Consider the following 13,202-nt stretch of genomic DNA (forward strand, 5'->3'; position numbering starts at 1 on the left):
TGATAGTGAATAGTTTCATTATATTTAAAACATAAATGGTGTGATACACATGCTTGCACAACAGATTTTAGGCTTGATGAGGCTTCCTCAGACTTGACAAAAGTACAGCTGCTATATGCAATCCTTTTGACCAGCCATGAGATCTCAGAGGGACTCTTTACTACCATAAAATTACCTTTTTATACTGGCATCCCCCCACTTTTTAAACAATTTTTACATTTTTTATTATGAAACATTTCAAATGTGTATAAAAATAAAATAGAGATAGTAAATAATGAACCTTCATGTGTTCACAGCCTACCTTCAACAATTCCCAACAGTCTCAGTTTATATACTCATCTGTTCCCTCTTAAGATAGTCTTCAACAATCTCTGCCTCTAGATAATAACAATCTCACCTCTGAGAAGTCTCTTTTCACATTGTACTAGGTTTGGTCTGTTTGAGCAATAATATAGGATACGAGTAGCAAAATGTAACTTTCAAAATTAAATTATTAAATAAACTGTGGTATCCATTTTGGACTTTTACTCTTGTTAGAGTCATTTACATTAGGGTAAGCAGCTGATATGACAAGAGCAGCCTTTATAGAGAAACCTGTGTAGAAACCTATCTGCACTTAGATTAGAAACATCTGTGGACAATAAAGTAGAAGCAGATTATCCAGGCAAAGCCATATCATTTATATATATTTCAGTGTGTACCTCTGGAAGATAAGGACTCATAAGAAAAGAGAAAGAAAAGAAAAATCATGATTCTGTTTTCATACTTCAAATTATATTGACAGTGATTTCTTAATACCATGAAATACACAATTACTATTCAAACTTCCCTACTTACGTCATATAGTTTCCTTTTCTATAGTATCAGGGTAGAAATAAGGTGGTTACATTGCATCTGGTGCATATGTCTCTTAAACCTTAAGATCCTTGTCCATCTTTCTCCCCTACAGTTTACTATTTGATGAATGCAAGTAGAATTGTCTGTTCTTAACTTGCATTTTGCTGACTCCATCTCTGTGGTGTCATTGAACATGTGTCTCTGTTTTCTTTCTTCCCTATAGATTAGTAATTGTATATAGAGGAATTGTGAACCCAGTGTCCTTGAAATCAAATAAATTGTGCGCTTGTGGTAATAAAGGTGTGAAATCTGGCCTGTAAGTGTTATATCATTATTGGACAGATCCATGTGTCCCATTTGTTTGTCTTCTCTTTGTAACTCCTATTAACCAGGTATTAAATTCACTGAGGAAGAAAATACTTTATCTTAATTAATAATGCCGCTATTACAATTCAAAACTTGTGAGATGCATTTCAGTTAGCTGAAATTATATAACTCTGAATACACTTAATATTTAAAAAAGAAGATAGAAAATTAATGACCTCTCCATTTTAGGAAGTTAGACAAAGAACAGAAAATTGAATTCAGAGCAAATAGAAGCAAAAATAGGAACTTAAAAGATTTAATAAAACTTGGAATAGTAAGTAAGTATATGATAGAGAAACAACAATGTCAAATGCTGGTTCATTGAAAAAACTAATAAAACTAACCAATCAAGAAAATAGAAGGAGTCACAGATAATTTAAGTAAGGAATGGAAAGGGGGGTTATTATATGTCCAGATCTGAAAATAACTATTAAGGGCAGAAATTAATAAAATAGACTACAAACATAAAGTATTGAGACTCAACAGAGCTGTAAGTTAGTTCTTTGAAGAGTTAACAAAACAAGAAATGCTTTCCTAAATAGTAAGTACCAGGAATGAAAAAGAGAGTATCACTGCATATCTTGTAGATATTTAAATTATTATAAGTGGATTGTGTAAAGTATTATAAGTGGATAGTTGAACTCACAAAAGCAGAGGATAGAATTGTGGTGGGCAGGGAAAATGAGAAGTTTATCAGTAAGTATAAAGCCTCAGTTTTGCAAGATAATTAGGTAGAGATCTACTGTATAGCATTGTCTATAGATAACAGTACTCATTATGCACTTAAACATCTATTAAGAAGGTAGACCTCATGTTTTTTTTTTTACCAAAACAAAAGTAAGATTACAAGTCAATATTATGAATAAAATTATTTAAGACTTTAGATAAAATTAACAGTTCCTAGAAAAATGTGACGCCAGAGAAAAGTGGAAAATATAAAGTACTATAACTATTAATAAGTAGAATTAATTATTTAAAAACTATCTAAAAACATACATACATAAATACTAACAGACTTTCAGGCATAGACAGCTTTGTTAACAAATTAGGTTTTTATATATATTTAAGGAAGAAATACTTTCAAACTAACAGAAACTTTTTTAGATACTAAAACAGGAGGGAACATTACTAAATGTGTTTCCTGTAATCAGCGCATAAGATCTTAAATTTGACAAGTTCATAATGACATTAATTACATGAGTTAGTTAAAGCCAGCAGTATGTTAAATTGATACATTAACACCAAATTGTTTTATTCAGACATAGGAAGTTGGTTTAGTATTTGAAACTCAGTAAAATTTACTAATTAACAGGGGAAAGTTACAAATTATGTGACTGTTTCATTAGATGCAGAGAAATTATTTGTAAATTTGTCACTATCATGATAAACCTCCTTAGCAAATTAGGAGCAGAAGGGAACTTCCTTAGTCTAAGGGAACTTCCTTAGCCTAAACAAACAGAACACTACCTTGTCCATACTTAAAAATAATTTCAAAACCTTTCTCTCTGAGATTTGGAACACAACTTAGATACCCCTTGTCATTACTGGCATTCATTGTCACACGGCAGGGCTTAGCCAGTGTAAGGAGGCAAGAAAAGGATTCAAAAAGAAGGAATTGAGCCATATTATTTACAGTTGAAATGATTGTGTAGGATGAAAATCCAAACAAAGTATAGATAAAGATTCAAATCAGTAAGTATTCAAAAAGGTTGGTGGCTTTAAGGTCAGTATTTATAAGAAAGAACTATTGTATTTCTATGTCAGTTGTTTTCTAACAAAAGCTAGAAAATAAATTTTTTAAGTGTCACTTAAGATGTAGTCAGAAAATGTAAAATATCGAAAAATAAAGCAACCTACCCTTTAAGGAAAATTCTAAAACATTGAGAGAAATTAGAAGCCTAAATAAATGAAGAAATGCCTCATATTCATTGGACTGCTCAATATTATAAAGATGTTCCTTCTCTCCAAATTAATTTATAAATTTATTGTAGTCTTATTCATAACCTTGTGTATATGTGATTTGACAAATTGATTCTTGAATGTCACTGGAAATGCAAAGACCTGGGAGGGTCAAACATTCCTATAGAAGAATTATGAAAATTTTTTTAAAGAAAACTATAATAATTAAGATAACATGGCATAATATTGCAAGAATAGACAAATCAGTGGAGCAAAATAGTGAGTTTATAACCAGTCTCATGCATACTTTGAACATTTGGTTGAAGACAATGGTAGCACTACATAGTAGTAGAACGATGATCTTCTAAAAAAATAAACAAATGGGTCAACTTGGTATAATTAAGGACTAAATAGAAACTACCTTTCCTCACATCATACAGAATAGTCTATATTTCATATGTATAACAGATATAAATGTGAAGGCAAAGCAGTAAAACCTTAGATGATCACATAGGAGAATATCCTTTTGCACTTGGCAAAGAGTTCTTAAAACACAAAAGCACACAAAAAAAATATGAAGGAAAAGCTTAATAAATTTGACTACACTGAAGACTTATTTTTAATTATTATTATTATTATTATTATTTTTTTTTTTTTTGCCATGTTAGGGATTGAACCTGTGGGCTTGGACATGCTAGGCACCTGCTTTACTACTGAGCTGCACTCTGATCCCCTCATCAAAGACTTTCTGTTCATTTAAAAAAAGAGTGAAAGGAAATAACTAAGTCATTGAAGAGATATTATCTATGACATTCATAATCAGTAATGTTCTTAGATACAGAAATTTTAAAAAATTGCTACATATCAATAAGAAAAAGACAATCCAATAAAAAAGCGAGTAGGAAACAAATATCATAGAAGATGCATAATCATTTGCATAATCAATAATCATTCAACTGCCATAAACATGAGACAGGTACTGAGACTCACTAGAAATTAAAAAGGGGAAAAAAAAACCACAGTGACATACCAATTTATATTCTTATACACTTTTGGAGTTTAAATTGGTGCAGCCACATTGAAAAATATGTCAGTATCTACTAAAGTGAACCTTTACATTCTTCATGGCCCAGCAATTCCACTCCAAGTTATCTTAGAAATGTTTAGGTGATAAGGACCAAAGTGTTTATAGCAGTGTAGTTTTATTCATTCTGAACTGGAAAACATCTGTTCGTCAATAATAGAATGTGGTATGTTCATACAATAGTTTATAAGCAGTAAAAATGAACAAAAGCTACTTGCCACACCATGGATGAATCTCACCAAAATTTTAACAATATTATATTGAGCAAAGCAATCAAATAAGAAGAGAGTGCTGCTATTTGTGGGGAGTCAAAATGGGCAAAATAACTAATACAGTATAGTGATTGATCACTCTTGGGAAGGAAACAGATTAACAGGAGCAAGGGGGCTTGTGAGGTACTGGCAGCATTTTCTGAATGGTGGTTACACAGTGTTAGCTCAGCAACTCATTCAGCTCCCTTTTGTGTGCACTCCATATCAGTATTTGTGCTATACTTCATAATAAAATCAAATTGGAAACAAGTGGGCGGTAAAGCAATGGAGTGAGCAATGTAGCAGTGCTTCTGAGGTTAAGCTGTTGTGAAGAAGAAAGAGAAAGGGTTGCTAAATGGGGAGAGCATACAATCAGGGAGGCTTTTTCCTTTATCTTTTATAAAGGTGGTATTAGTACAGTATGTTTGTGTGGTGATAGAAATGATCCAGTTGAGAGGGAAAGTTTGAGAGAAGAGTTATACCAAGAGCCTGAACATAGGTGAGAAGGGATATAGTTGGCTTTGATGAGAACCAGGGTATTCGGTCATTGTGTAGTAGGAGAAAGTGCAACGTTTATAATCTCAGGTGCATACAGGATGGTACATGTGTTGATGGGACTATGGAACTTCTCATCTGAAGGTTTTTGTTTATTTATTTTGTCCAGTGAAATTAGAAACAAGGTTGTCAGTGAGGAGGAAGGGAGAAGTTTTAGGAATCTGTGGAAAGGTAGTAGTTTGAAGGAGTTGATTAGGAAATGTGGCAGTACTGTTGGAAGTGCTGAGTGTACTTGAGGTTTGTGGCTGTAAGTTTGAAATGATACCACTCAGCATGGTCATATGTTTTCTTTAGACACACAGAGAAGCTCAAGTGAAAAAAACAGTTGGATTGAGCTAGAATTTCATAAATTTTGATCTAATGAATCTAGTTTTCTGTTTACTGTCTTTAATTTCCTTCCTTCGTTGCTATTTGATAAATTAGATTTAACTGGTGAAGTTTTAGCTTCCAAATATTTTTCCATCTGTTTTTATTGGTATATATTGTAGTTACACATAATGGTGGGATTTGTTATTATATATTTTTACATGTATACAATATAAAATATGATTTGGTCAACAAAATTCCCTAGTATTTCTCCTTTCTTCCTTCCTCCCTTCCACTGGGTCTCTTTACTCTACTGATCTCCCTTAGATTTTTCCATCACCTTTCTTTTCCTTTTTCCTCTCTAGCTTCTATATAAATGTGAAAAAAAACATTCAACCCTCAGCTTCCTGAGTTTGGCTTATTTCAGTTAACATAATGTTCTCAAGTTTGGCTGTTGTGGATTGTGCTACTGTAAACATGAGTATACATGTATTGTTATAGTATGCTAACTTTTAATTCATATAGGATAAACATCCAGGAATGGTATTAACTGGGTCATATGGTGGTTTTGTTTCTAGTTTTTTGAGGTACTTCCATAATTATTTCCATATTGGTTATACTAATTTATAATTTTACCAACAATGTCTACCAACAGTGTAGCAATATTTCTTTTTCTCCACATCCTCTCCAGCATTATTATTGTACATTTGTATTCTTTTTAAGAAACTGGTACTTATTTTCTGTAACCTTATTTCCATTTGCTTATTAATAAGTGTCCTCAGAACAGCTCAAGACCGCTCGGTGGCCTACCCACTCAGTGGCCTGAACAGTGGACCAGTTTTCAGTGGCTGGCTGGACACTCCAGTCTTCAGTAGGGAACTGCTGGATAGGCACAGAGGGCACCTGCACACCTTCAGACCAGTCTGCAACCTCAGTTGAGCAGCAGTGAACTCAGGAGCTGGAGTAGTTCATTCATCCTGAAATTCCTCCTTGGTCACAGCTTTTTCGGCAGCAGCCTGCTCTTCCTTTTCAATCTCTTCAGGATCTCTGTAGAAGTATGGATCAGGCATAACCTCCCAGGGTGCTCATGGGAAATGGTATAGCACATGTGCAGAACTTCTCAGGCCAGCATCCACCACATCAGACCCATAGAATGAGCACCCTTGTTCTTGCATGGAATGGCAGTGTCCACATAGCACAGAGGAGGGTAGGCAGATTGACATAAGATGCTTCTGTAAGAGGCTGGTGGTCAGCCCTAGAATCAGTAACCACCAGAAGACTTGGCTCCCGGAAGGCTGCCTGGATCTGGTTAGTGAAGGTTCCAGGAGTGAAGCAACCAGCAATAGGATTGGCTTCAGTGGTAACAGCAAACTTTAGCACAGCCCACTGGCCAGTATTCCTAGAGGATATGACACTGATATCAGCAGGGTTTTTAATGGCAACAATGGCACAAGCTACCAGTAAAAGTTTCTCACAGGTGCTCTTCATATTTATGATGTAGATGCCATCACTTTTCCTTTTGTAGAAATATTGTTCCATCTGGAAACCAAGGTTGGTGCCACCTAAGTGGGTTTCTTCAAGGAGTTTGAGGACATCCTCCTGCTTCATTTGCAGGACTTCAAGGGCTCCAGACATTGTGACAGTTTCCCTTTAAAGTTACGATTAGAATCAAGAACAATGAACAATAAAAGAGGTAAATAGAGAGCCTACATCCTGGGAACAAATCTTTACCCCCCACACCTCTGATAGAGCCCTAATATCCAGAATGTACAAAGAACTCAAAAAATTAAATAATAAGATAACAAATAACCCGATTAACAAATGGGCCAAGGACCTCAACAGACACTTCTCAGAGGAGGACATACAATCAATCAACAAGTTCATGAAAAAATGCTCACCATCTCTAGCAATCAGAGAAATGCAAATCAAAACCACCCTAAGATACCATCTCACTCCAGTAAGATTGGCAGCCATTATGAAGTCAAACAACAACAAGTGTTGGCGGGGATGTGGGGAAAAAGGTACACTTGTACACTGCTGGTGGGGCTGCAAAATGGTGAGGCCAATTTGGAAAGCAGTATGGAGATTCCTGGGAAAGCTGGGAATGGAACCACCATTTGACCCAGCTATTGCACTTCTCGGACTATTCCCTGAGGATCTTAAAAGAGCGCACTATAGGGATACGGCTGCATCAATGATTATAGCGGCACAATTCACAATAGCTAGACTGTGGAACCAACCTAGATGCCCTTCAATAGATGAATGGATAAAGAAAATGTGGCATCTATACACAATGGAATATTATGCAGCACTAAGAAATGACAAAATCATAGAATTTGCAGGGAAATGGATGGCATTAGAGCAGATTATGCTAAGTGAAGCTAGCCAAGCCCTAAAAAACAAATGCCAAATGTCTGCTTTGATATAAAGAGAACAACTAAGAACAGAACAGGAAGGAAGAGCATGTGGAAAAGACTACAGATAACAAAGACGAATGGGGGGAGAGAAACGGAGAGAGAAGGGAAAGCATATGGAAATGGTAGGAGACCTTCAAGGATACATAAAATTACAAGAGGCTATGAGGGGCAAGGGGGAGGGAAAAAAAAGGGAGAGAATTGAACAACAGCAGGGGAGATAGAGAGGGAAGATGGGAGGGGAGGGGAGGGGAGGGGTGATAGTAGGGGTTAGGAAAGGTAGCAGAATACAACAGACACTAATATGGCATTATGTAAAAATGTGAATATGTAACAGATGTGATTCTGCAATCTATATTTGGGGTGAAAATGGGAGTTCAAAACACAATTTGAGTCTAATGTATGAAAGATGATATATCATGAGCTATGTAATGCTTTAAATAATCAATAAAAAATTAAAAAAAAAAAAAAAAGAATCAAGAACAATGCTGAATGGACCCCTCCCTGAGTAGCGTGGAAAGGACATTTGTATTCTTGATGGCTGCCATGCTAACTAGAGTGAGATGAAATCTCAGTCTGGTTCTGAGTTGCATTTTCCTGATTGCTAAAGATATTGAACATTTTTTTTTTGTATATTTATTGGCCATTTGTATTTCTTTTGAGAAATGTCTATTTAGAAGTGTCTATTTAATTTGCCCCCACCTTTTGGTACCAAAGATTGAACTCAGAGGCACTTAACCAATGAGCTACATCCCCAGCCCTTTTTTAGAGATAGTCTCACTGAGTTGCTTAGAGCCTCACTAAGTTGCTGAGGCTGGCTTTGAACTTGCAATCCTCTTGCCACAGCCTCCTGAGCTCTGCGATTATAAACGTGTGCCTCTGCACCTGGCCAATTTGCCCATTTTTAATAGGTTTATTTGGGGTTTTTTGTTTGTTTTGTTTTGGTGGGTTTTTTTTTTTTAGTGGCTTGGGGTTTTTTAAATTTTTTTGATATTTATTTTTTAGTTGTAGTCGGACACAATATCTTTATTTTATTTATTTATTTTTAGGTGGTGCTGAGGATCAAACCCAGGGCCTCACACATGCTAGGCAAGCACTCTACCACTGAGCCCCAGGCCCAGCCCTGGTGTTAAGTTTTTTGAGTTCTTTATATATTCTTTATATATTAATCCTCTATCAGAGAGTAGCTAGCAAAGATTTCTCCTATTCTGTAGGTTCTCTATTCATATTCTTAATTGTTTGCTTTGCTGTGCAGAAACTTTATACTGGCCATCCCATGTGTTAATTTTCCTGGCATTATTTAAGCTTTCAGGGTCCTATTGAGTAAGTTGTTGCCTGTGCCAGTATGTTGGAATGTTGAGGCAAAACTTTTCTTCAAGGAATTGCATAGTTTCTGGTTTAATTCCTAGATCTTTGATCCATTTTGAGTCGATTTTTACAGTGTGAGATAAGGTTCTAGCCTCATTTGTTATAAAGGCTGTCTTTTCTTCAGCATGCATTTTTGGCACATTTGTAAAGGATCAGATGACTGTATCTGTATGGTTTTGTCTCTGTACCTTTTATTTGGTAACATTGATCTTTGTGTCTGTTTGTATGCCTGCACCATGCAGTTTTTGTTACTGTAGCTCTGTTAATATGATTTTATATTTAAGTTCAGCAGGGTATTGGTCTGTAGTTTTCTCTTCTTGATGTGTCCTTATCATATTTTGGTATGAGGGTGATACTTGCTTCCATTCTATTTTGTGGAGTAGGAGGAGTATTGACAGTAGATCATCATTAAAGGTCTGGTAGAATTCAGCTGAGAGTTCATCTACTCCTGGGCTTTTCCTTGTGGTAAGGTTTTTTTTGTTGTTGTTGTTTTTTAGTATTTATTTTTTTAGGTTTTTTTTTTTTTTTTAGGTGAACACAATATCTTTATTTTATTTTTATGTGGTGCTGAGGATCAAACCCAGTGCCTCACACATGCTAAGCAAGTGCTCTACCGTTGAGGCACAAGCCCAGCCCTGTGGTAAGATTTTTTATTACTACTACTACATCCTTGCTAGTTATTGATCTGTTTAGGTTTTCTGTGTCCTCTTGATTCAGTTTTGGCAGGTCAAAACTGTGTCTACAAATATAGCCATTTCTTCTAGGTTTTCTGATATATTGGAGTATTAAATTTCAAAATATTTTCTAACCTTCTGAATTTCTATGATATCTGTGGTGATTTCTCCCTTTTTCATCTCTAATTTTATTAATTTGGGTCTTTTTTTTTCTTTTGGTTAGTTTAGATAAGGGTTTTTCAATCTTGTTTATCTTTTTAAAGAACCAACTTTTCTTCATTTATCCTTTGTAATTTTTTTATTCTCTATTTCATTGAGTTTCTTAATTCTCTCCTTCTATTGGTTTGGGGATTGATGTGTTCTTGTGTTTCAAGCACCTTGTGATACATCATTAGGTTATTTATTTGGGATCTTTCAGATTTTCTTAAGTAGGCAGTCATAGCTATAAATTTTCATCTTAGAACTGCTTTATAGTGTCTCATAGGATTTGATATGTTTTATCAATATTCTCATTGATTCTAAGAGATTTTCAGTCTCTTTTCTCATTTCTTCTATCAACCATTCCTCATTCAAAACTGGATTGCTCTCCATGTGTATGTGTTGATTTCTGATTTTATTCCATTATACTCAGATATATATATATATATATATATATATATATATATATATATATATATATATATATATATATAATTTGTCAAGAGTTGCTTTGTAAACCTCCTGTTTTGGAGGAGGTTCTATGAGCAGCTGAGTAGAAAATGAATTTGGCTGTTGTTGGACTAAGTATTCTGTAGATATCTTTTAGATCCTCTGGATTTATAGTATTTTTTAGGTATGAAGAGCATTTACTGGGTTTATGTTTAGATGAACTACCTATTAGTGAGAGAGGTGTGCTGAAATCACTCAGTATTATTGTACTTGGGTCTGTGTGAAGCTTTAATTTGAATGATGTCTGTGTTATGTAATTAAGTGTACAAATATTTGAGGGCATAAACATTTACTATTGTTATATCTTCTTGTTGGATTGTTCTCTTTACCAGTGTTAAGTAACCTTTTTGGTCTCTTCTGAGACCAAATTAATTTTGGTTTGAATATGGCTGTATCAGATATGAGAGTAGCTAATCCTGCCTCTTTAGGACCTCCATTTGCATGATGTATCAGTTTTTATCCTTTCACTTTAAGCCTGCCTGTAAAGTGAGTCTCTCAATTCATTTGGGTTTTGTTTTTTTAACCCACTCTGCCAGCCTGTGTGTTTTAATTGGAGAGTACTGTCTGTGTTGTTATAGAAAAAAATTTTTTTAAATTCCTGCCATTTTCATCTTTTTTTTTTTTCCCCTTGGTACCCGGGATTGAACTCAGGAGCACTCAACCACTGAGCCACATCCTCAGCCCTATTGTATTTAGAGATAAGAGTCTTACTGAGTTGCTTAGTGCCTTGCTTTTGCTAATGCTGGCTTTGAACTTGAGATCCTCCTGCCTCAGCTTCTGAAGTCACTGGGATTACAGGAGCACACCACTGCACTTGGCTTGATTTATTTCTAATGCTTAATTTGCTCCTATTTCTCATTTGCTTAGCTGCTTTTTAAATTAGATTTATTCATTTGTGAACCCTGGGTATTTTTATTTCTTCTGAGTGTAGTATTTCTTTAAGTATTTTCTGTAGTGCTGGCATAGTAGTCATGAATTCTTTTTGTTTCAGCTTTTCTTGGAAGGGTTTTATTCCTTCTTTGATACTGAAGGATAGCTTTGCTGGATATAACTATCATGGTTGATGGCTATTTTCTTTCAGGACTTAGAACATGTAGTTCTAAGCCCTCCTGGATTTTAGAATTTATGCTGAGAAACTGGAATTCTTGTTGACTTGCATCTAAATATGACTTTAGGTTTTTCTCTTGAGGATTTAAAAATTCTATCTTTGTTCTTTGTGTTAATGTGTTGTGGAGAGGTTCTTTTTGGATCTTGTGATTCTTAAATTTGATCCCTTAATGTTGTCCCAGAGCTTTTGTATGTTCTGATCCTGGTTATTTTCTCTTCTTTAATAGTATCTGAATGTTGAAGGCAGTCACTTTGTCTTCCAACTCTGAGATTCTGTCTTCTGTACTTTCACCTGAACATTTTATCTGATTTATTGTGCCTCTCTTTTCTAAGATTTCTGTTTGATTCTTTGTCAAAGAATTGAAATTCTTATTGAAATTCTCATTCATATCCTATACTGGTTTCATTAATTTATTCAGTTGTTTTCCTGTGTTCTCTTGGAATTCATTGATTACTTTCATAATCATTCCGTTGAATTCTTTTTCTGGTATCTTAACTTTAGTGTCTTTGGAGTTGGTTATTCTTGTATTATAAATTAAAGGAGGCATTATGTTACCTTATTTTTTCATATTTCTTGTATTCTTGTGTTGGGTTTTATGCAGCTGTTGGGAGAGATTTCTCCTCCACTCCCTTGTGTGGGCCTTTTTATGGCACAGCCTTCTTTTGCCAAAGTGTTCTAGGATATCAGGTTGTTAGGAATTTTTTAATATATTTCTAAGTGGGTATTGAAATATAGTTTCCCTGCTAATTCTTTGATGATGATTAGTGTATTTTGATACAGTATATATTATGTCAGAATTTAGGGATTCCATTTTTCCTGTAGGTCTCAAAAGAAGGGGTCCTTCTTGTAGATCTGGCAATTGTATTCAGTTAGGCTATATGGGATACACCCTCTGTGATTGTTCTTTTTCACTAACATTTCTACTGTATATTCTAAAGAGGTATTGGAGTGATCTAGATTGAGACCTGTCAGATGTGGTGTCCACAGCCTTTGTGCTACTTCGGTGTGTGTTATGTCCATGAATGGGACCTGCCTGACTGGCTCCACTAGCTGGTTGTAAGTGTAAGTCTGGTTAAGTTGTATGGGGAGCAAAGTATACTGTCTCTTGGCTGGGTTTAGCTCAGTAGCTGAATCTTTACCCTTTGAACTTTTATTGTCCCAGTAGATTCCCAGCACCTCACAGAAAAGGGAGAAACAAACAGTAGCAACAACAGAAGTAAACAGTGTACAACATTAAAATAAATGCCCAGTCCACAACAACAGGAATGGTGGGAGTTAGCAATTGCCAAAAACAAAGAAAATATAAGCAGCTTGTCATCCATTGTACTGATCACTGCAACAACATGAATGGTGGGAACAGAACTTACATAAACTAAATAGTTCTGCAAGATGGCAGAAATACAGTTAAGAGAAAAGAAAATATAATAAGAAGGTAGAAAAGAGTTAAGAAAATTCAAAATATAAACAGAAAGCAGAAGAGATGTAGCAAGTGACAGCTACAAAGAAGTAAGAGAAAAAGTAAATTAAAAAACACTACGTAAGGGGCTAGGGCTGTGGCTCAGCGGTAGTGCGCTCACCTAGCACATGCAAGGCGTTGGCTTCTATCCTCAGCACCACATAAAAATAAATAAA

The 13,202-nt window shown here is 35.1% G+C and overlaps 1 protein-coding gene and 1 pseudogene across 2 annotated transcripts in view; one reads left to right on the plus strand and one right to left on the minus strand.

Moving 5' to 3' along the window:
* GALNT1 (polypeptide N-acetylgalactosaminyltransferase 1) overlaps positions 1 to 13,202 on the plus strand; it is a 131,817-nt gene that overhangs the window by 69,299 nt on the left and 49,316 nt on the right. The window lies entirely within an intron of this gene.
* On the minus strand, positions 6,064 to 6,933 carry LOC308632060 (small ribosomal subunit protein uS2-like; annotated as a pseudogene). The gene has a single exon. The product of its transcript is annotated as a small ribosomal subunit protein uS2-like (transcript).

The sequence above is a fragment of the Spermophilus citellus genome (genome assembly GCF_964194105.1).
Source record: "Spermophilus citellus genome assembly, chromosome: 12".
NCBI classification, from domain to species: domain Eukaryota; kingdom Metazoa; phylum Chordata; class Mammalia; order Rodentia; family Sciuridae; genus Spermophilus; species Spermophilus citellus.